Source organism: Uranotaenia lowii, chromosome 2 (genome assembly GCF_029784155.1).
Source record: "Uranotaenia lowii strain MFRU-FL chromosome 2, ASM2978415v1, whole genome shotgun sequence".
In the NCBI taxonomy this organism is placed as follows: domain Eukaryota; kingdom Metazoa; phylum Arthropoda; class Insecta; order Diptera; family Culicidae; genus Uranotaenia; species Uranotaenia lowii.
In genome coordinates this window covers 87019658-87039488 of record NC_073692.1, presented here as the reverse complement: position 1 = coordinate 87039488, position 19831 = coordinate 87019658, and positions in this window count along the sequence as shown.

Below are 19831 nucleotides of genomic sequence, written 5' to 3'. Positions count from 1 at the left end.
CTTCGCTCAGTCCCAGAATTTCAAGCTTGAGGCGGCTAGCCTCTCTAGCAAGTTGTTCCAGTTTGCCTTGTTGGGCAAGGGTTAAAACATTCCAAGTTCCAATTCGTGTCCGTGTTTTCATGCTAAAAGTCGTCGCCAAAGTTCCAGGTCGGTCATTTCTTTCGGATTCCGTAACAATTTTAAATCGGGAGCAGTAGGTTGTTAGCCTAAAGTCCCTATCCGCGATGGGGCTGCCATCTTGGACTTAGCTGGCGGGAGCCGCAGTTCATAAATTCAGCCGCTTGCTGCAAGACAGACGCTGTTTGAGCCGCCCCTGACCTGGAGAACAGACGCTCGGTTGTTGATGCACGCCGCCCCTGACCTGGGGAACAGACGCGTGCGGCCACCTTCTCAGTCTGCATGCGACCAAAGCATCCACCGGGGTTGGGTACCCGATCTCCGCTTAGGTTACTCGCACCCCAGCCGGCACCGCGGGGAGGTAGAGATAGGAGTTGTGAATAAGAGGTGATATGACCACTATGGGGTCTCGTGTTGCACATTATCCACCGTTTACCAGCCAAAAACTATTAAACTATTTATTCTATTTAAAATAAAACCACATAACTAATCACTAATCCCTAATTGTACTTCCACAGCCAGATCTAATGTCTGATACCGGAGAATATATAAATATTATTATTATTATTCTTGTCTTTGCTCATGTTTTCCATTATGTTAACATAAAAACATTAATAGAAAATATCAACGACCAAGGATAAAGCGCCTTTACTCGCTCTTAAAAATAATAAAATAGAAACGGAAAATATGAGTAGAACAAAAAACCTTTCGAGGTCTGTTTAGAGCTCAAAAGGTTTTTTTTTTAATTCTCCCCAATCATAGTTACATAATTGCACTTCTTTATTAACTACCCAGACCAACAATATTCCCACCGGTAAAGACAAAAAACGCACATAGAACTGACAGGATTTTTGTTTATTTTCAAACTTCCCTAGGCGGGTCGCGAAATAATCACAGTTTAACGTAGTTAAGTTAAACATGATAAAGAATTATTTATGGTACTCCACATATTCTTGATATCTGATAATATCTTTTCGTCAAGATTCTTCAATAATTTTCGCTATAAAACCTAATAAATAACAAAATTTGCACGGACCGAGATAAACAAAAAAACGCGTGCGCTGTCATGAAGTAATCGCCTACTCTTTTCTAATGAACTAATAAACCCACATAAAAACTAAAAGCTGATTTGGAATCAACTAGTTCAATCATGAATTCAGGGGTGAAATTATGAATCCTATTCGGTTCGAGATACTCGTTTCGAGTTTTAACTCGAATCGAATTAGAATCGGTATTACGTATCTCGTTCGAGTTTTGAATTTGAACATACTAGATTTCGAGTGAACAGGGTAGTAGATCATCTCTAAACGTTCCATTCGAATCGAGCTCGTTCAAGATCGGTAATGCCAAAGTTGGTCGAATTGAGCGAAACTCTATTGTTTTGAGTTCCATAATCCCGCCCCAGATCTTGCCTAGATGTTTTTGTTCCATAGATACAAAAACATAGATGAAAAATAAAATTCTACAATTTTTAAATTGGAATAGATAACAAAAAAATTGACACCATTGAGGAAAGTCATCATTTTACAACTTTGTTGAAGACTGTGAATCGATTTGAATCTTGCTTTTTAAAATATCTTAAATTTAACGAAGTGTAAAATTTTTCAAAAATTTTGTTCAAATTCCCGTTCTTAACGATTTAAAAAAAAAACCTCATTACTTCATAACTCGCGATGTTCGGGAATATGGGTTATTGAGTGAAAATCTTCATTTTCAAAATATTTGTAATGCGTTAAAATATTGCCAAAAAAGTAAACAAATATAAATTGAGTTTTTACCTTTTTTTTCAAAAGTTTTCAGAAAAACAAGAAAAGACAAAATAACTAAATAAATATTTGGAATCAGCGCCCCAAAGTAATCAAAATTTGCTCCTAAATTCAGAGCACCCCGGATTTTTTTTTAAATTTTGTTCACTTGTACTATTCATCACGAGCGTGCACCTATCTTGGTTCCTAAATTTTGTACATACAATTTCAAGATATGATCTTTGAACGATGACAGTAGGCATAGAAAACAAAGATGCTATCGACTTCGCTGAGACTTGATGGCTAATAAGGCACTGGGATTACATTGGTTCGAAATTTGATAAAAAATGAAAAAAAAGAAAACGTTAGTTTTAGTCATATTTTGGGGAAAAATGTGTCTAAACAAATTTTCCAAAACGGTTTGTTTTTCCAAAACTCGGTATTCGGTATATACCGATTCATGGTTAAAAAATTCGTTAAAAATCAGTATAAATACCGAAAAATCGATATGTGTGGCACCGCTGATCACCAATTATCATTTAGGGATTTAGTCGAGCGCGCTCATGGTCATTGCCTCAGGTTTGCCGCTACTTAAGGTCATATGAAGAAGCAGCGTTGCCAGATTGCAACCCGCTCAAATCCGTAGGTTTAAAGAAAAACGAAAAATGTACTGATTTTTGCAAAATGGAAATTGATGACCTCCTTTTTTGATCGTCAGGTAGAATTATCGTTAATCCGGCGAATTCCTAGAATTTTTTCGATAATCCTTAGAAAATCCAAAGGGAATGCTGAAAATCCGTAGATTCCGCGCATCGATCCGTAGATCCGAAGAAGTGTTTGAAATTCGTAGATCTGGCAACACTGTGAAGAAGCAATCAGTGCTGCTCAAGGTTCCGAGCTGACCAGTAACACAGGAAGGTGTTGCTGAGTTGAATTCGATTCTAATGTTCTGAGTTCTTTCTTTGATATCTCATGTTTCTCTAATACTTCTTGTCATCTTTGAAAATGTGTAAGTTTTCAGGAACGAAGATATACCAAGACGAACCCCTAATTTTGTTGGCCATAACGGCTGCCTCTGGCACCTCTCATTTTTATGCTCCCTGATTCATCCCTTCTAACGATTGGGGATTCAGCTGCAACAAATCTACAACCTTGTTGCAATTTCATTTTCCTTACTTTCCACTGCACAAAACCACCATAGAAAACGTGATTGCATGGTTAGTAGGAAGAATTTGTAGATGAAGCCACATTGAAATGAATGCACGGGGTCGAAACCTTCCAGTTAACGCTTCCTCGTTTGGATAAGAGCACTTAGACACGATCTTATGTCCATTTGAGGTCGCAAAAGCTATGTTGGATTAGGATTAACTTCAAGATAGCTGCTATATTGGACGGCCCGAGTTGTAGATACACGCTCTTTTTTTTAAACTCAAAATTAAGTAGTTTTGGTTCAAAACATCACTTCGGTGGCTTCCCTCAACTTTGAGTTTGACTGGGCAATAGCAAAACTAAGTTCTGATAGGCATACTCAATACTAAGTTCGGCAGCCGAACTCGGATTGATTCTTTTTTTTTCTCGAGGGTAGCTGATTTTCAGGGAATTAAAGGATGAATAAAATGTGTTGTACCCTGATGTTGCTGTTCCGGTACATTGCATTGCAATTACAGAGCGGTGGAAAGTTTTGACATTCCCGGTCAAAGAAAACTTCCGGATGTTACTTCCCACGGGAAGTAAACAACATCCGGAAGTTTCCGGACATTCCAAGCCGCTCACCATATGATGACAATGACGGACAGAATTTTACGTTGACACGGTGATCATGCATTTCATTATGAAGTTCCTTCATAGTCTTCCGGTAATTGTTCCGGAACGTCATAATTTTGCGACGTGTTCGTTGGTTGCTGTTCCGGTTCGGATTGAACACGCTAAGTGTTTTCAGTCCAACAAAGAGATTTTTTATTTAATTTTTAGTTCATAAGGTCGAACTCAGCTTTGATCCCTCGCCGAAGAAAAAAAAGGGAACGATTTTGAGTTCGCAGTTCGAACTCCGTTTTGAACCATCGCAAGGAGGAAAAAAGGGTACTTAACTTTAAGTTTATAGAATCGAACTATGTTTTGAACCTCGGTCATACTTAATTTTGAGTTAAAAAAAAGAGCGTGTATAATTTGACCTCCGCTTGTGCCAAATCAGCCAAAAAACTACACTCACCCTGCTGACGGTAACTTCTCTACAGCTTTAGAAAGGCGATGTAAAATTTTCCGGAAACAGCCATTAGAAAAGGGGGTGGATCATCATCCGTCCTCTTCAAATAATGATGAAACTTTTAGGGACTATCCACTCTACGGTGTGAGCGTTTGATTCTTTTTCCGACATGCGCTAGTCTGGTTTTAAGCCTGAGCCGCCTGAGCCGCCTGAGCCTCAAAAGGGCACTAGTTTTATTTTTTTTATTTATTTATTTATTTTTTTTTAATTTACATAGTATTCCGTCTCACGACATAACTTGACGAACATAATTCCTAAAATTTTTCGGTTCATAGCAACCGTTATCCAATTTCTCGGGCACCCCACGTTCGCCAGATCACGCTCCACTTGGTCTAACCACCTCGCTCGTTGCGCCCCCGCTCGTCTTGTTCCTACCGGATTCGTAGCGAACACCTGTTTTGCAGGACAGTCGTCCGGCATTCTCGCAACATGTCCCGCCCAGCGTATCCGGCCAGCTTTCACCACCTTCTGAATACTGGGTTCGCCGTAGAGTCGCGCGAGCTCGTGGTTCATCCTTCGCCTCCACACTCCGTTCTCCTGTACGCCGCCAAAGATGGTTCTTAACACTCGTCGCTCGAATACTCCGAGTGTACGCAGGTCCTCCTCGAGCAATATCCATGTCTCGTGCCCGTAGAGAACAACCGGTCTAATAAGCGTCATAAACAGGTTACACTTCGTGCGAGGGCTAAGTATTCTCGACCGTAGTTGCTTGTGGAGTCCATAGTAGGCACGACTTCCGCTGATAATTCGCCTTCGGATCTCACGGCTGGTGTCATTGTCTGCGGTCACCAGTGAGCCGAGATAGACAAAGTCTTCGACTATCTCCAGCTCGTCGCCGTCGATCGTGACCTTGTTATTACTGGACAAGCGGGTTCGGTCGGTCTCGGATCCGCAGGCCAGCATGTACTTCGTCTTGGACGTATTAATCATCAACCCAATCCTTCCTGCTTCGCGTTTCAGTTTGCGGTAGATCTCCTCCACCGCCGCAGATGATCTGCCGACTATATCAATGTCATCGGCAAAGCAGATAAGTTGACTGGATCTGTTGAAAATCGTGCCCTGTATTTCGCCCACCACTCGTCGAATAACACCTTCTAGCGCCACGTTGAACATCTTGCAGGATAGACCATCACCTTGTCGAAGCCCCCTGCGCGATTCGAATGAACTCGACAATTCACCCGAGATCCGCACACAGCACTGCGTTCCATCCATCGTCGCCTTGATCAGTCTGATCAGCTTCCCGGAAAAGCCGTTCTCGTCCATGATTTCCCATAGCTCGTTACGGTCGATCGTGTCGTATGCGGCTTTGAAGTCGATGAATAGATGGTGCGTAGGGACTTGGTGTTCCCGGCATTTTTGAAGGATTTGCCGTAATGTGAAGATTTGGTCCGTCGTTGACCGTCTCTCCATGAAGCTGGCCTGATGACTTCTTACGAATCTGTTTGCTTGTGGCGTGAGGCGGCGGAGTAGGATTCGGGACAACACTTTGTAGGCAGCATTGAGGACAGTGATCGCTCGGTAGTTCTCACAGTCCAATTTGTCGCCCTTCTTGTAAATGGGGCATATTACCCCCTCCTTCCACTCCTCCGGTAGCTGTTCTATGTCCCAGATCCGGACTATCAACCGGTGTAGGCAATCGGCCAACTTGTCCGGGCCCATTTTGATGAGTTCAGCTGCGATGCCATCCTTCCCAGCCGACTTGTTTCTATTCAGCTGGCGAATGGCTTCCTTAACTTCACTCATCGTTGGGAGTGGCTCCTCTTCGTCGTTGGCTACGCCGGCGATGTACCTTCCCCCACCGTCTTGATCTCCTGCATGTGCGCCATTCAGGTGTTCATCGAAGTGCTGCTTCCACCTTTTGATCACCTCACGATTGTCCGTCAGGATACTCCGTCCTTATCCCGGCACATTTCGGCTTGCGGCACGAAGCCTTTGCGGGATGCGTTGAGTTTCTGATAGAACTTTCGTGTTTCTTGGGAACGATGCAGCTGCTCCAGCTCCTCGAGCTCCTCCTCCTCCAGACGGCGCTTTTTCTCCTGGAAAATTCGGACTCGCTGCCTCTTCCGCTGTCGGTGATTTTCCACGTTTCGACGGGTGCCTCTTTGCACTACTGCCGCCCGCGCGGCATTTTCTTCGTCCATCACTCTCCTACACTCCTACACTCGAACCAGTCGTTCCGTCGAGATCGCTCCACATAACCGATGACGTTCTCCGCAGCACTGTTGATGGCTGTTTTGATGGTATCCCAACAGTCCTCGAAAGGGGTTTCGTCAAGCTCGCCCTCTGCCGGCAGCGCTGCTTCGACCGATCAAAACTCAAAATCAAGATTTTCAAAGTTTTGAATCAGTGCTCTGTCCGGCAAATCATCAAAAAATTATTAAAAATGATGTTCCTTATTCTGAACTAGACATTCACTTAAAAATAAATACGAAGCAATTAAGTTGACAAATGTAACATCAATATTTTAGAAAACACAGAAAACAAATGCGATTTAAAATTTTGAATAAAAACTGAGTTTAAAGCTCCGAGCATAAGAATAATAGAAATAAAATTCATCAATTCAACCCAGATTTAATAAGAAACTAAATCTGACTTCTAAAATAAATTTCAGAAAAGATATGAATTTAATCATGATTTAAAATTGTTCAGTAAAACTATAAAAACTTTTGTTTATTAATCGTCTTAATTAACATTCCGTTCCTTTATTTTCAATTGATGGCTTGATTAAAAAATTCCGCAATAATATTTTAAATTCAAAGAAATATTTAATCACCATTTGAATTGTGAAATCTTGATTAGGAAAAAAAAAACATTTTGAACTTGAGAGAATTTATTCGAAACACATACCTACTTGATGATTAAATTTAATTTGATACAAAGCAGAATATCAATTTTATTTCAAAAGTACCAGTGATCAAAATCAGAGATAACATCTTTTTTCATTTCGTCCAGTTATCAACATACAAGACTGAAATAGTTTAGTGCATTTCTGAAGTTTACAATATTACTTCATATATTTAGAGACAACTAAGTGTTTCTTTTAAAAAAAAAATAGATTATTAGGATTATTATGTTTTCAGAAAACAAAAATTCAGACTTGAAAAACAATGAGAAACTTATTTAAACTATTTTGAAAGAATTTAAAAGTGTTTGACTTTAAAAATTGGAAAATTCATGTAAAAATTAAAAAAAAACAATAAAATTTGGAAATTTTTAAAAACATATCAAAACATAATAAGACGTTAAAAAAGATACGTATCTAGTATCGATGATATGGAGTTTATAAGTAAAAACGTGAATCAATTTTAAGTGAAATCAATCAATGATAACTGATGCTCTAAAAAATCTTGATGAAATTGAAAAAAAAATGATTCCTTATTTGCATATTATATTTAATTTATTTAAGAATAATAATGTAGATGATTATGGTAATGTATGATCAAAAAAAGTTAAATTCTACAGTTTTTAAAAACTTGGAATATATCATTACAAGCATGTCCGATTCTAGTAAAGAAATTGAAAAGATAAGAAAGATATTATTGAATTTTACCAATTTGTATAAATCTGCATTTGTTTTTCGCCTACAAATATCTCAAATTAAATTTGATTTAAATCGAGTAACGTGAACAAGTAGAAGACTGCTATAGCTTTTTTCGTAGAAACCAAAATGATTTGCGATCTATGGGAAAGTGGATAATTGATTTGAAGCCTTTTATTTTTTTATGTTTCACAGGTTTGTCAAAAAAGTCAAAAAAGAAATTCTTAAATGATGTTCACCTATTGTGATGAAAGTGATTTAAAAAACAAAGCTGTTAGACAAAAGCCAAATTGCATATTTGGATTTTGGGTACACAAATTATACAAAATCATCTCTTAAATTATTTGCGCCTAGGAAAAATGTTAAGTTTGAGGCCTTGAGTAATTTTTTAAAAACTTTTCGGATATGGAGTTAAGGATTTAAAACAATGAGAAACACAAAACACAATTGAGGCTGAAATTGGTTTCTTGAGGAATATTTCATATCAGCATAAAATTTGGAATGACATTTACCTTTTTTACCATCAAAGTGGTTAGTTATAAAGTCATTGAAACTAGGATTTTAACTATCGTGCGTGTTCAACATCTTTCACATGTTTACCAACTTGTGATGTGTAAAATTACTATTCTATGAATGAATTTTGAAGTTCAAATGATTGGTTTCAAATGTTAAACTTGTTTAGTTACACTTCTTAGTAAAAACCCATTTTAAACACGAGTTAGGGTTTTCGTGAGTAAAGATTTGAGTTTCAATACAAACGGTATTAACTGAATCGCAAATCGAAATCTACAATTGATTAGTTTCAATTTGTGAACGTCATATAGAGCCGGTAAACGAAATATCTTAGGCCTTGAGAATGATTTAAGACGAAATTCCGCCGGGGGCGTGCTGAATTTTGACATGTTTGTCAATACAAATTTTTAAACACCGTTTAGGATCAAGTAATTTCCGGTAAATTCATTTCTTGTACTTAACATTTTACTTGGAAAAAATCTCCATGGGGGGGGTTTAAACCCCTAACCCCCCCCCCCCCCCCCCCGTTCGCACGGCCTTGACGTAGAGTATATCATGAATCGTCTCAATGTACTTAAGGACCCAGAATAGCAAAGACATCCCAAGCAACCAAAAGTCACTTATTTACTTGAATGAAGGCATTGAAAGTTACATATTGGCTGACAAAGAGAATCAACTGCCCAATTTAGTGAACTTTATGTACTCATTAATGAACTTGAAAGTTGCAAAAGTGATTAATATGTACGTTGTATGTGACTTGTTTTGCCCGATTCCCATAAGTGAACTATATGTGCTCATCTATACGTACGTTATACGGGACTTGAGTCACATAAAGGGCACAAAAGTGCTCAATACGGGATTTGGTAAGTCACATAAAGGGCACAAAAGTGCTCAATACGGGATTTGGTAAGTCACATAAAGGGCACAAAAGTGCTCAAACGGGATTTGAAAAGTCACAAAAAGTGCATTGATGTGCTTTCAAAATCAAATCACCGCTTCGAGTTTTAGTTTCAGTTAGAACAACATCTAGGCGTGGCCTAGTGGTAGCGTGTTCGATTCTCACCACGAAGGTCGGGGTTCGATCCCCAGGCCGGGTAAGTTTTTTTTCAATAAGTAATTTTGTACTTGAGTGACCATTCTGATGCGGTATATGTAGGAAATGTAGGAAAGAAGCAATTGAGCAATTTGTCGAGTTTGAAATCCGGCGCGTGGCATCATGGCGGCACCGGTACAGAACACAGTAAATAATCAAGAGAAGGTGATATGAACGAAGCCAACGGTTCAGTTGAGATAGAGAGAAATTTTTTTGCGCATTTTGCGATTTTTTGGAAGCTGAATTAAGAGGCCGCTGAAAGCTGAATAGAAGATCATTAAGACTTCTTTTGAAACTTGAAAGTATCAATAAGAACTTAAATTTTGAGCTGCATAGAACGCACTTCATATCAATGATGAGGCTGATTTAGCGTTTTTGTACTTGTTTTATGGGACCTTTGGTTGCTTGGGATGGTGATTCGCTGTGCCTTGAAATACAATCCGTGAACGTGGATTTGCCACTTAGGGAACTTACTAATAAATAAACCTTAGGATATTTACATTCAGCAAGGGTTTTCAGACAAATATCCACTCGGAACCTAAACCACGCAGTTCTTATTCTGATCCTATAGTGACTGATTAGGAGCTTTCGGCAAAAAAAAAAATTAGAATTCATTTTTGAATGTTTTTATCAACTTGTTAAGTTTCGCCGAAAAAAAAGAAAATAGGAAATAGACTAAATTACCACATGTTTCAGAAATTTCATTCTTGGAACACTGACTTGTTATATTATTTTCCAAATATTCTGTGACCCACTGTATAGCGAGAAAAAAATTGGTATCTCCCAATGCATGTGTCCGTTAGCGATGCGTAAAACGAGATCGATTATCTGCCTTTCATTTGACCCGTTGCCGCCACGTACCACAGAGCCAAGTGAAGATGCCAGTTCCCGCAGCTGCTGGAAGACGCCGCGCGAGGGATGATTTTTTCTTCCGTATTCCACACTCGGTCTTCCCCGGTAATCCCCATTAGAGGGGTAGGTAGGGGAGGAGCGGGCTATATGCGCCTATTAAGCAGAACACTGATTTAATCAAATATCACATCGAATACGTGTACAAAAACTTTATACACGTGTGCAGGCATCTGTTTTCTATACATTGGAGTAATTTTTATGCTAAAATTTTCTTTTGTTTCCAAGAAAATGATTTTATTATAAGTGTTGTCTAAAATGCCGAACCTCAAACTGTGCGGGCTAAATGCGCCTATTTATGTTTTGAACAAAATTTCTGGTTTTTGGGCAATATTTCCGTATAATTTCATTGAAACTGCTAGAAAGTAATAATTTCAGTACGACAAAGCTGAAGTTTTATAAAAATCTATGTATATTATAATTTTATGGAATAAAACAAAAGTTAGCGTTTCTATACTATGGTGGCAGTTCATTCATGAGAAAAACTTTATCAAATCTGTATTTAGATCTTCAATTCTCTTTTAAGATGTTATTCAGAGCTTAGATTTGAAGGTTCAATGATAAAAATCATTTATTTATTCTATTTAACCTGTTATTTTAGGATGGAGGCATTTTACAAACATGATGGGGGCATACAAAAACACTCTATTATTCCACTATATAATCATTATTAAACCTCCAGAAAAGCTGAAATATGTTTTATTTCTAAAGTTCATTTGAGTAAGAATCAAAAACCATCCCAGTTTTTGTTTTAAGCTTCATTACGTATAATTTTTAAAAGTCGAAATATTACATCAAAATGTATCATAACCTTGTATGATTTTTTAAATTTTTTTGAATTTGTAAATTCATAAAATTCTTTCTTGCCTTATGTTCTAAGCGTATGACCCTCAAAATGCATTGGTCAGATAAGCTGTCTAGTCAGCCATTTCATCAAACAGCCGTAGGGTCATTTAACCCGATAGGCCCATTTAGGAAACCTTTCCCCTACCGGAAAACGGAAAAAAAGTTTTCCTATCATCATCGTGTAGTGTGGTTTTGCCGAGGGATGACAACCAGCGCTGGGTCGAGGTTAAGTCAAAATTTACGAGCCCTTTGTGACGCTCCTAAAGTGAGATAAAACAAGCAGTTTTTACTGCTGGATAAATGCGGTACAGATTGGATTTGAGTGTTTAGCCGATTTAACCGACGACGACGGTCTTCGATGACAATTTGGAAATCGATTTCGCAAACGCTCCGGAGAGGCTTAAGAAAGTTTTTTTTTCTAGGGTAACAAGCATTTGCCAGGTTTTTATCGCGGAATTAACTAGTAATATTACTAGCGAGGACTTTTTCGTGGTTTGAGCTAAGCTATCCGAAAGCTATTTCTCAGTGACTTATAGCTGTGAACATGGCTTATAGTTTAAATTTCGTGAAGCCTCTTCCTACGGACTAAAACAAACACTATTTTATTAAGCCTCTATTTAAACTTCAATTGTATTGAAAAAAATTTGAAATTTTGAAAATTTTAAGTTTCTTTTAATAACATAATGTTGATTCGTAGAAACGAACGTCACACCAAATTTTTAAACAACACGTGAAGCGTGTGTTGTTCGTAAGATTTTATGTGCTTTCAGCTTCATATTCAATTGTTTTTTTTCTACCTGTTTGCGCGAGAAAAAGTGTAATTTTGGATAAAATGGAAATAAACGCTCTCTTTAGTTTCGGACTTCCTACAAGAAACAAATTTTCATACCATATTTCAAAGGTTCTGAGAAAAACGTAAAACCCCTTTTGAATCCTAGTTGTGTTATCATCGCCGTTAATTTGCTTCATGACAAATGATCCTCTAGTTTCTAGCCTAACCCCATAATGTATACAAATCACGCTAATAGAATACAGATAAAGCCCATTCAAAGGCCAACCACGGCATTTCACTCGCATTAGTTTTTGTCTGTTCCTAACCTCACATTCTACTACACGGATCAGATAATTTAGGGAAAGTAAGCGAGCGTAATCGAATCCTGACGGAAGAAAAATGAATGAATCCAGCAAAACCCACCGCCCGACTCAACTAGTTGTTCTGGTGTATGTTCTGGACATCGCATCGGTTGGCTGGCGGAAAAATGGCAACATCGTGCATCATTTATCACGATGATGTTGGCTGATAATGATGAAACAGCACCAACGAACGGTAGACGGGAGGGGAATCACCGGAAAATGTTCATTACGGGAACACAAAAACGGCCGAAATTAGATTCGGAAATAGGCATCCGACAGATACGGCGATATCTGGCGACAGATATTTTATGTTGTTTTTGTCCGAGAGCTCTCGGAAATATGCTAGAATTAATCGTTTTTGGTGTTTTTTATTGTTTCTGATAATGATTTCCAATGTTGTTTTTTTTATTTATATTATTTTAAACTCCCATAAATATAAGATTTGCTAGGTGGATTTTAATCAAAGCTTTCACACCAAGCAAAATGAAAAAGAGAATTTTTTTTCAAAAAAACTTTTTCAATTTTTCTTCTTTTTGTAGTTGCATAAGGTATGACCGATTTTCTAAGTTATGAAATGGAAAATATTTTAAACCATGAATGTCTGTAATCATCTTATTTTACAAAGTTGACGATTGCATGTATGCCTGAAATCAAGGCCGTGCGAAGGGGAGCGGGGAGCGGAAAATAACTTGATCTGAAAAGATGATCAAGACTAAGTGTTAAGCAACAAGTAAAAAAAATTTCTCGCCTCCGGAATTTCGTCTACAATCATTCTAGGCTTAAGACATTTAATTAAACGACACTAATGACATTCACGAATTGAAACATTTTTTTTTATGGAATAAAAAATGGCCCCACAGGCTTATTTGGGTCCTTCCACCACCCCATACGCTTCTTTAGAAGAGGGAGGGACAGTGTATCCTTTGGATAATTATTTTTACTTTTATTTGTCATTTCTGTACTTCTTGGTCACCTTTCAACTCCCGCGTATGTCCATCACTGTACAGATTATCTGTCTGATAATTCATCAGATTTCATCACATTTCAATAATTTATATATGTTTCAAATGGTATGCTTTACGAAGAGTATTGTCAATTGTTTGAAGCTATTTATGTTCGGGCTGTCCTTGATATCTTGTGGTAGACTGTTGTACATTTTCAAACCATTGTAGAAAACAGATCTTTTTGTCATTTCTTTCTTGACATTTGGCAGTCTAAAATCTTGTGCTCTTCTTGTGTGATGACTATGTATGTCATTTCCGTACTGTAAATCCTGGGTTAAATATGAAGGTAACATCCCTTTTTTTATTTTATGCACAAACATAATGCTGTTATATGCAATCCTCTGTTTGACTGATAGCCACTGGAGCATGTCTAACATTATGACACTTGGAGTATAACGGTTGCAGCGGATGACAACTCTCATTATTTTGTTTTGGATTCTCTGTAGTCGTTTAATTTGCGTATCAGAAGCGTGGAGTAGAATTGTAGAGCAATAATCAAAATGCGGCATAATGATCGATTTCACATAAATAATTTTTGACCAGAAAGTCAAATATCGGTTTATCCGGCAGAGTACACCATACTTAGTTGCAATTTTTTTGATTGTATAATCTACATGATCAATGAAATTAAGCTTTTCATCGACTTGAATTCCCAGGTATTTTGTCTTACGCACTCTATCAATCACACATCCATCGATCAGTAAGCTTGGATAATCCACAATTTTGCGATTTCCAATTATCATCCAGTTTGTTTTGTTCAGATTCAGACATAATTTCCTTTGCTTCAGGAACTCATTAATGTTTTCCAAATCAGCATTTGCTTTTTCCATTATGAGCTCTAAATTATTACCAGTCCAATAAGACACTGAATCATCCGCGAACAACTTAAGGTGGCCGTACTGCAGACACATTTTCAAGTCATTTATGTATAGAATAAACAAAACTGGTCCCAAGACACTGCCTTGAAGGACTCCTAACCTATTCTCTCTGTATTGAGAGTAGGCTGAACCAAACTTAGTCCTTTGCATCCTTTTATCTAGATAATTTTGAAACCAATTTAAGACTGTTCCTCTAATACCAATTCTGATCAACACCTCCAACAGCTTCGTTCGATCAAACGCTCTCTTAAAATCAAGGAATACCGCAACAGTGTAGTTACCCTTTTCGATGTTAGCTTTCCAGTTTCGTAATAAACAATTTACTGCAGTCTCCGTAGAATGATGGTTCCTGAATCCAGACTGTTCCTCGATTAAAATGTTTTCTGTCTCAATGAAAGTTAACACTTGTCGTTTAACTGCTAACTCTAGCACTTTCTCTTGTAACTCCAACATGTTTATTGGCCGGTATAATGATGACTCTCTCGTATTTTTCTGTTTTGGTACAGGAATGACAGTCGTAAATTTCCATGTATCTGGCATGACGCCTGATTGCAGACTGGTGTTAATAATTTCGATCAACTGGTTAGCTAATACAGTTAGAGAATCTTTGAAAACACTTAGTGAGACATTATCAATGCCAGCTGTGGGTTTCATGTTGCCCACTATTTCGTAAAACTCTTGGATGGAAACGTTTTCGAACGAGCTCAAACTACCACAGTTGTAATCTATCTGACTCAATCTGACATTTAAACCAATGGCAATACTATCATGGATTTCCATGACACTATCGATAAAATAGTTTTTGAATTTCTCAGCAATTTCTAATTCATTCGTATATTCAACGCCTTCGAACCAAACTGACTCAACTTTGACACTACTTGGATTCGCCAAGCGTTTTATAGTTTTCCATAAAAGTTTGCCATTATTCTTGTTTCTATCTAACTCATTTTGAACTGAAAAATTTTTAGCTTCTTTTATCTTTTGTGAGTATTCGTTACGAACCATTTTGTACTTTAGCCATCGCCTCTCACATTTCTGACTCATAAACTGCTTATATAAATTGTCTCTTCTTCTTTTCAACTGTCGGAGATCTCCACTGTACCATAATCATGGAAAAGATTCTTCCTAATCTGACATTTTTTTTTGAATCATGTTTTTTTTTAATTTTTGTTTAAGAAATATTTATTCCAAATTCGAAAACTCGTCTGCTTAAAATTAATTTTAAAGCCAATTTCTAGTCTAGAATAAGGAACATCATTTTGAAAAAAAAAACCAATGACTAACCCGAAATAGCATTAATGCGAAACTTCCAATTTGAATTGATTTGAATATTTTGATAAAATCTTTCCGTAGAATTTTTATTTTTGAGTTTTTGGGATAGGCAATTAATAAGAAAATGGTGTTAGAAATTAATTTCCTGATTAATTGAGTATTATTGGTATTGTTATTATTTAAAGCTAATATTGGATTTCGAAACCCCCCCCCCCCCACCCCCCCATGGACGGGTTCTTCGCACGAGCCTGACTGAAATTGAGTATTTCAAATACTTAGCTTTAAATTTATTAACATAAGTTTTTGTTCAAATAAATGTTTCAAATTAATACAATGAGTTCATCATGGGTGCACAGATTCACCGCCATTCAGTCAAAGTTTCATTCTTGCCTGATAAGTGTTAAAAATACCTGCTATTGAAGCTTTGAATGGAAATTTGGGTTATAAATGTGGATGTTTGCAATGTTTGAACGGATTCACCACATTTTCAAAAAATATTTCGGTTTTTGCATACTTTTGAAGAAGTATTCTGAAAAAACCCTTTACTGTTCCAAAACCGAAATCTTGCATTTTCATAACTTATAATAAATTATTCATATTTATAGCTATCCATTTTATAAAGCTATGATCATTTAGTATCCGGGCAATCTATTTCGGTAATAGCTACGTTGCTAGAGCTCGGATATGCAAATTTTGCGCCTCGAAAATTCTTCATTTGTGACTTGAAAGCTCATGAGCTGTTGACTTTTTTCTGATTTTTTTTTCGGACCAAATGGTTAAGAAGTATAAGGAGCCACTCTAGGATCCACACGAAGTTCAAACCAACCATCGGAGTGAAACCATTGATCTTAAATATGGTAAAAAGTCTATGGTTTTTGGGGATAACTGAACACAGACTCCTTAAGTAATGCAAAAAATCCATTTCCAGCAGGCAAAAAGTGTGGCCTGACTAGCAGACACCAAGTAAATAACTAAAAATGATCAGTTCCAAATATCGCAATCTGTGCATCCGATTTTTACGCAATATGACATGTGTGTTCTGATGAACAAAAAAATGTATGTAAAAACCGGATTTAAGAGATCAAATTCTTCGAGATGCCTCCTCATGAAAAGGTTCCAACCAGATTCCAATTGATTTTTCCAGGTGAGTTTGTGTAAAATATCATGATTTTGCAAAGGTTTTGCTTCTGCGGTAAAAAAAATAAATCAATACATGACTGAAAAAAGTGTGCAAAGATAAAAAAGAGATTTTATGAAATAGTTAGAGTATTTCATAAAATCATTGATATTTTTTTTTTTTAATATTTTTACATTAAATGTCATATTAACACCTTCATTTCCTCCATAGATAGTTTTTCGATCAAATGAATAGTTTTTAAAATTAACACGTTTGTAACTGCCCGGATTCTAAATGATCATAGCCTTATATTAGGTTTCTTACATTGTTCACCAATTTGTAACAAAAATACATATATTTTCTTTTTCATGTTTATCTGATTAAATGACGACAATATTGATTGTTAGTTAATTAGCTACAAAGCTGTTATAGTCTTTTTTCCAACATTTTTCATTCAAAACCATTAAAAAAAAGTTACTCATTTGAATACTATACTAACTTTCTCGGTAATTTCTATACTGTACTCGTTTTCTATCATCGAACCATGTTTTTGGCGATAAACGAAATATTGACTACGTGAAACAGTCATCAGGCATTTCTCTGAATTGAGAAAGAAATTGTCGATTAACATAAAATTCAATAGAAAAATGTACAACACTATGATCCAATAATGACACATTTTGCTGCCGTTTGATATGTATCAACGTCAATATTTGGAATAAGAAACAAGGAAAAAATATTTTGCTGGATTTGTTTTCATAAATAAAAAAAAACATTAATTCTCAAATTGGGCTCAATTATTTTGTGCTAGCTTTATCTTGATTATTTTTTTAAAGTTGTTTGAAGAGCGATTTGCATGCTGCTGACGTGTTTGTTATAAAAGACTTTTTTAATTTTTTTTTAAATACCTACTGTATTCTGTTGTGTTGAAAGTTCGAGAAAAATGACCAGATTTTACCAGGTGCTGATAAGAATTTGTCCAGCCCGCATAAATTCAGTACTGCTTGCTTTAGGGGTCCCTTCAGGGAGTGTTTCGTTCAAAATTTTATTTCACGCAAAGGCTGTTAAAAATTGAAAACTTTTTTGTAATCATTCCAATCATGGTGCGGTCTTTAGGTAAAAAAGTTGTCTGGATGTTAATTTTAATAAAACAAACATGAAAAGGCAGAAAAAAAATGAAGAAAACTCAGTTCTTAATGTTTTGTCAGATCACAATGTCATATAGCCCTTTAACACTTAAGATTCAGTCCAACCCTTTCCGTCATCAGATTTAGTTCAAATTTTATAAATGGCTTTCTGACAATTCCCTTAAGACATCGAAGTCTTTTTTGCAAGTGTTTCGATTTACGAATGGGTATTGATCATGTCAAATTTTGTAATTTCAATAAAAAAAATATCCAAAATATGAATAAAAAAAAATTAATTTTAAAAAAGGATTTAATCGTAAATAACTCTTCACACAATGATACAAATAATATACTTAAGAGCATATACTTTAAGGGCATAAAACTTTGCATTTAATGATTGCATCGATATTAAAAATTTTAACGTCAATCCATTCAGCAAGACAATTTTCGAATTTCGACCTGTACCAATGTCGGCAGGTACCAAAAAGGTACATATGCGTACCTTCTCTCAGAATAAACGTACCTCAATAGTTTCAGAGTTATAGAGCTATGCGATTGTCCCGCAGAATAGACGGTTCGATTACAGGATCTCGCGTTTTAAAAGAGCAAAAAACATACTTTTTCCGGAAAATTGATGTTTGATGATGCAATTTGATGAACCTCCGAGGTCATCAAATTGCAATAACAATTTTTTATCAAACTTTGAAATTTGTCATACTTAGTTAAATAAACTTTTTCTAGAACGAAGGAAATCGGTCAAGAAACAGCAAAATTATTCAACATTTGATTTTTAACTACATAAACATTAGTTTTTAGCAAAATTTCACACTAAGTACACTTAATTTTAACAAATAATGCATCAAATCACCCTGAAATTCTTCAAGCAACTCAAATATAATGTTTGTTCGAGTATATAAAGTCACTGAAAAAAGTTGGAATCATTTTTTTTGAGAATAACTTGCTGATATTAAATTGTGATACAAATAAAGATCTTTCTAGATGTAGTCTGTAATCCAAACAAATAAAAAAAATAAGATTGAAAAAATTGTGTAAATTTGATGATTCAGAATTTATCAATTCAAATTACGAAAAAAGAAGACTTTTTTCAAAGATCGCGTTTGTTAAGCCTTTGCTTTAAGTTGGCTTCTAACAAATGTTTGTTTTTCACATCTCAATCTATCATTTGTGTCGTGATTTCACGACTCTCATGAATTTCAATTCAGAGATTCACTCAGACACGTCTGCAACTCACAAGATCAGATCAATGGCTGATTTTGTTCTGTTTGTTTTGCCTAATGTTGCTAAAATGAAAACGGTGCCTTAGGAATGTATTTTATTTTATACATATTTTATTTTATTTATCTTCAGTGTTGCCGAAAAGAACTGTCATTTTTTTTTTTAAATAAATTTGATTTATTTCATTCATATCCTTCATCTCATCCCTACATTCCTTCTCACTTCTATTCTCAATGAACACTTTTTACCATTGACTTTGTTTTTGTTTTCTAAAACAAAATTTTATTTACCAAATATCCTTAATTTTTATTCAATATTCAACAACTTGATTCCCATCTTACAAATTTTATTTAACTTCTGCATACCCTTCATCTAATTTCTTCATTCCTTCTCAACTCTATTTTCAATAGAATATTTTATTTAAAGACTTTTGACATTCTCGAACTTTGCTTTTCTTGTCTTGTCTCTTTGTGAGATCCGGAATACTTCGATAGTATTCTTAGAAACAGTATTCTCAACCAGAAGGCCAATTATAAACCGTCAGCAGTAGTAGCCTTAAGAATTGAAATTGAAATAAAAAATCAACAGTAGCAGCCTTAAAATTCTGTAGTTCCTTAGCAAATTCCGTTTTTTTTCCACCCGAAGGCCAAATCAAAGTAAACAATCAGTAACATCAGCCTTAAAAATCTGCACTTCCTAAGTCAATTTATTTTTTCCACCGGAAAACCAATTCAAAGCAAACAATCAGCAGAAGCAGCCTGAAAATCTGCGCTTCCTAAGCCAATTGCATCTTTTTCCACCGGTAGGACACACAATCACAGCAAAAAACTGCTCTTCCTTAGTCAAATCCGTATTTATCCACCGGGAATGCCAAATCCAAGCAAACAATCAGCAGACACTGCCTAAAAATCTGCGCTTTCTAAGCCAATTGCGTCTTTTTTCCAACAGAGTGCCGAATCACAGCCAACAACAGCAGAAGCTGCCTGAAAATCTGCGCCTCCAAACCCATTCCGCCTTTTTCCATAGGAAAGGCAAACCA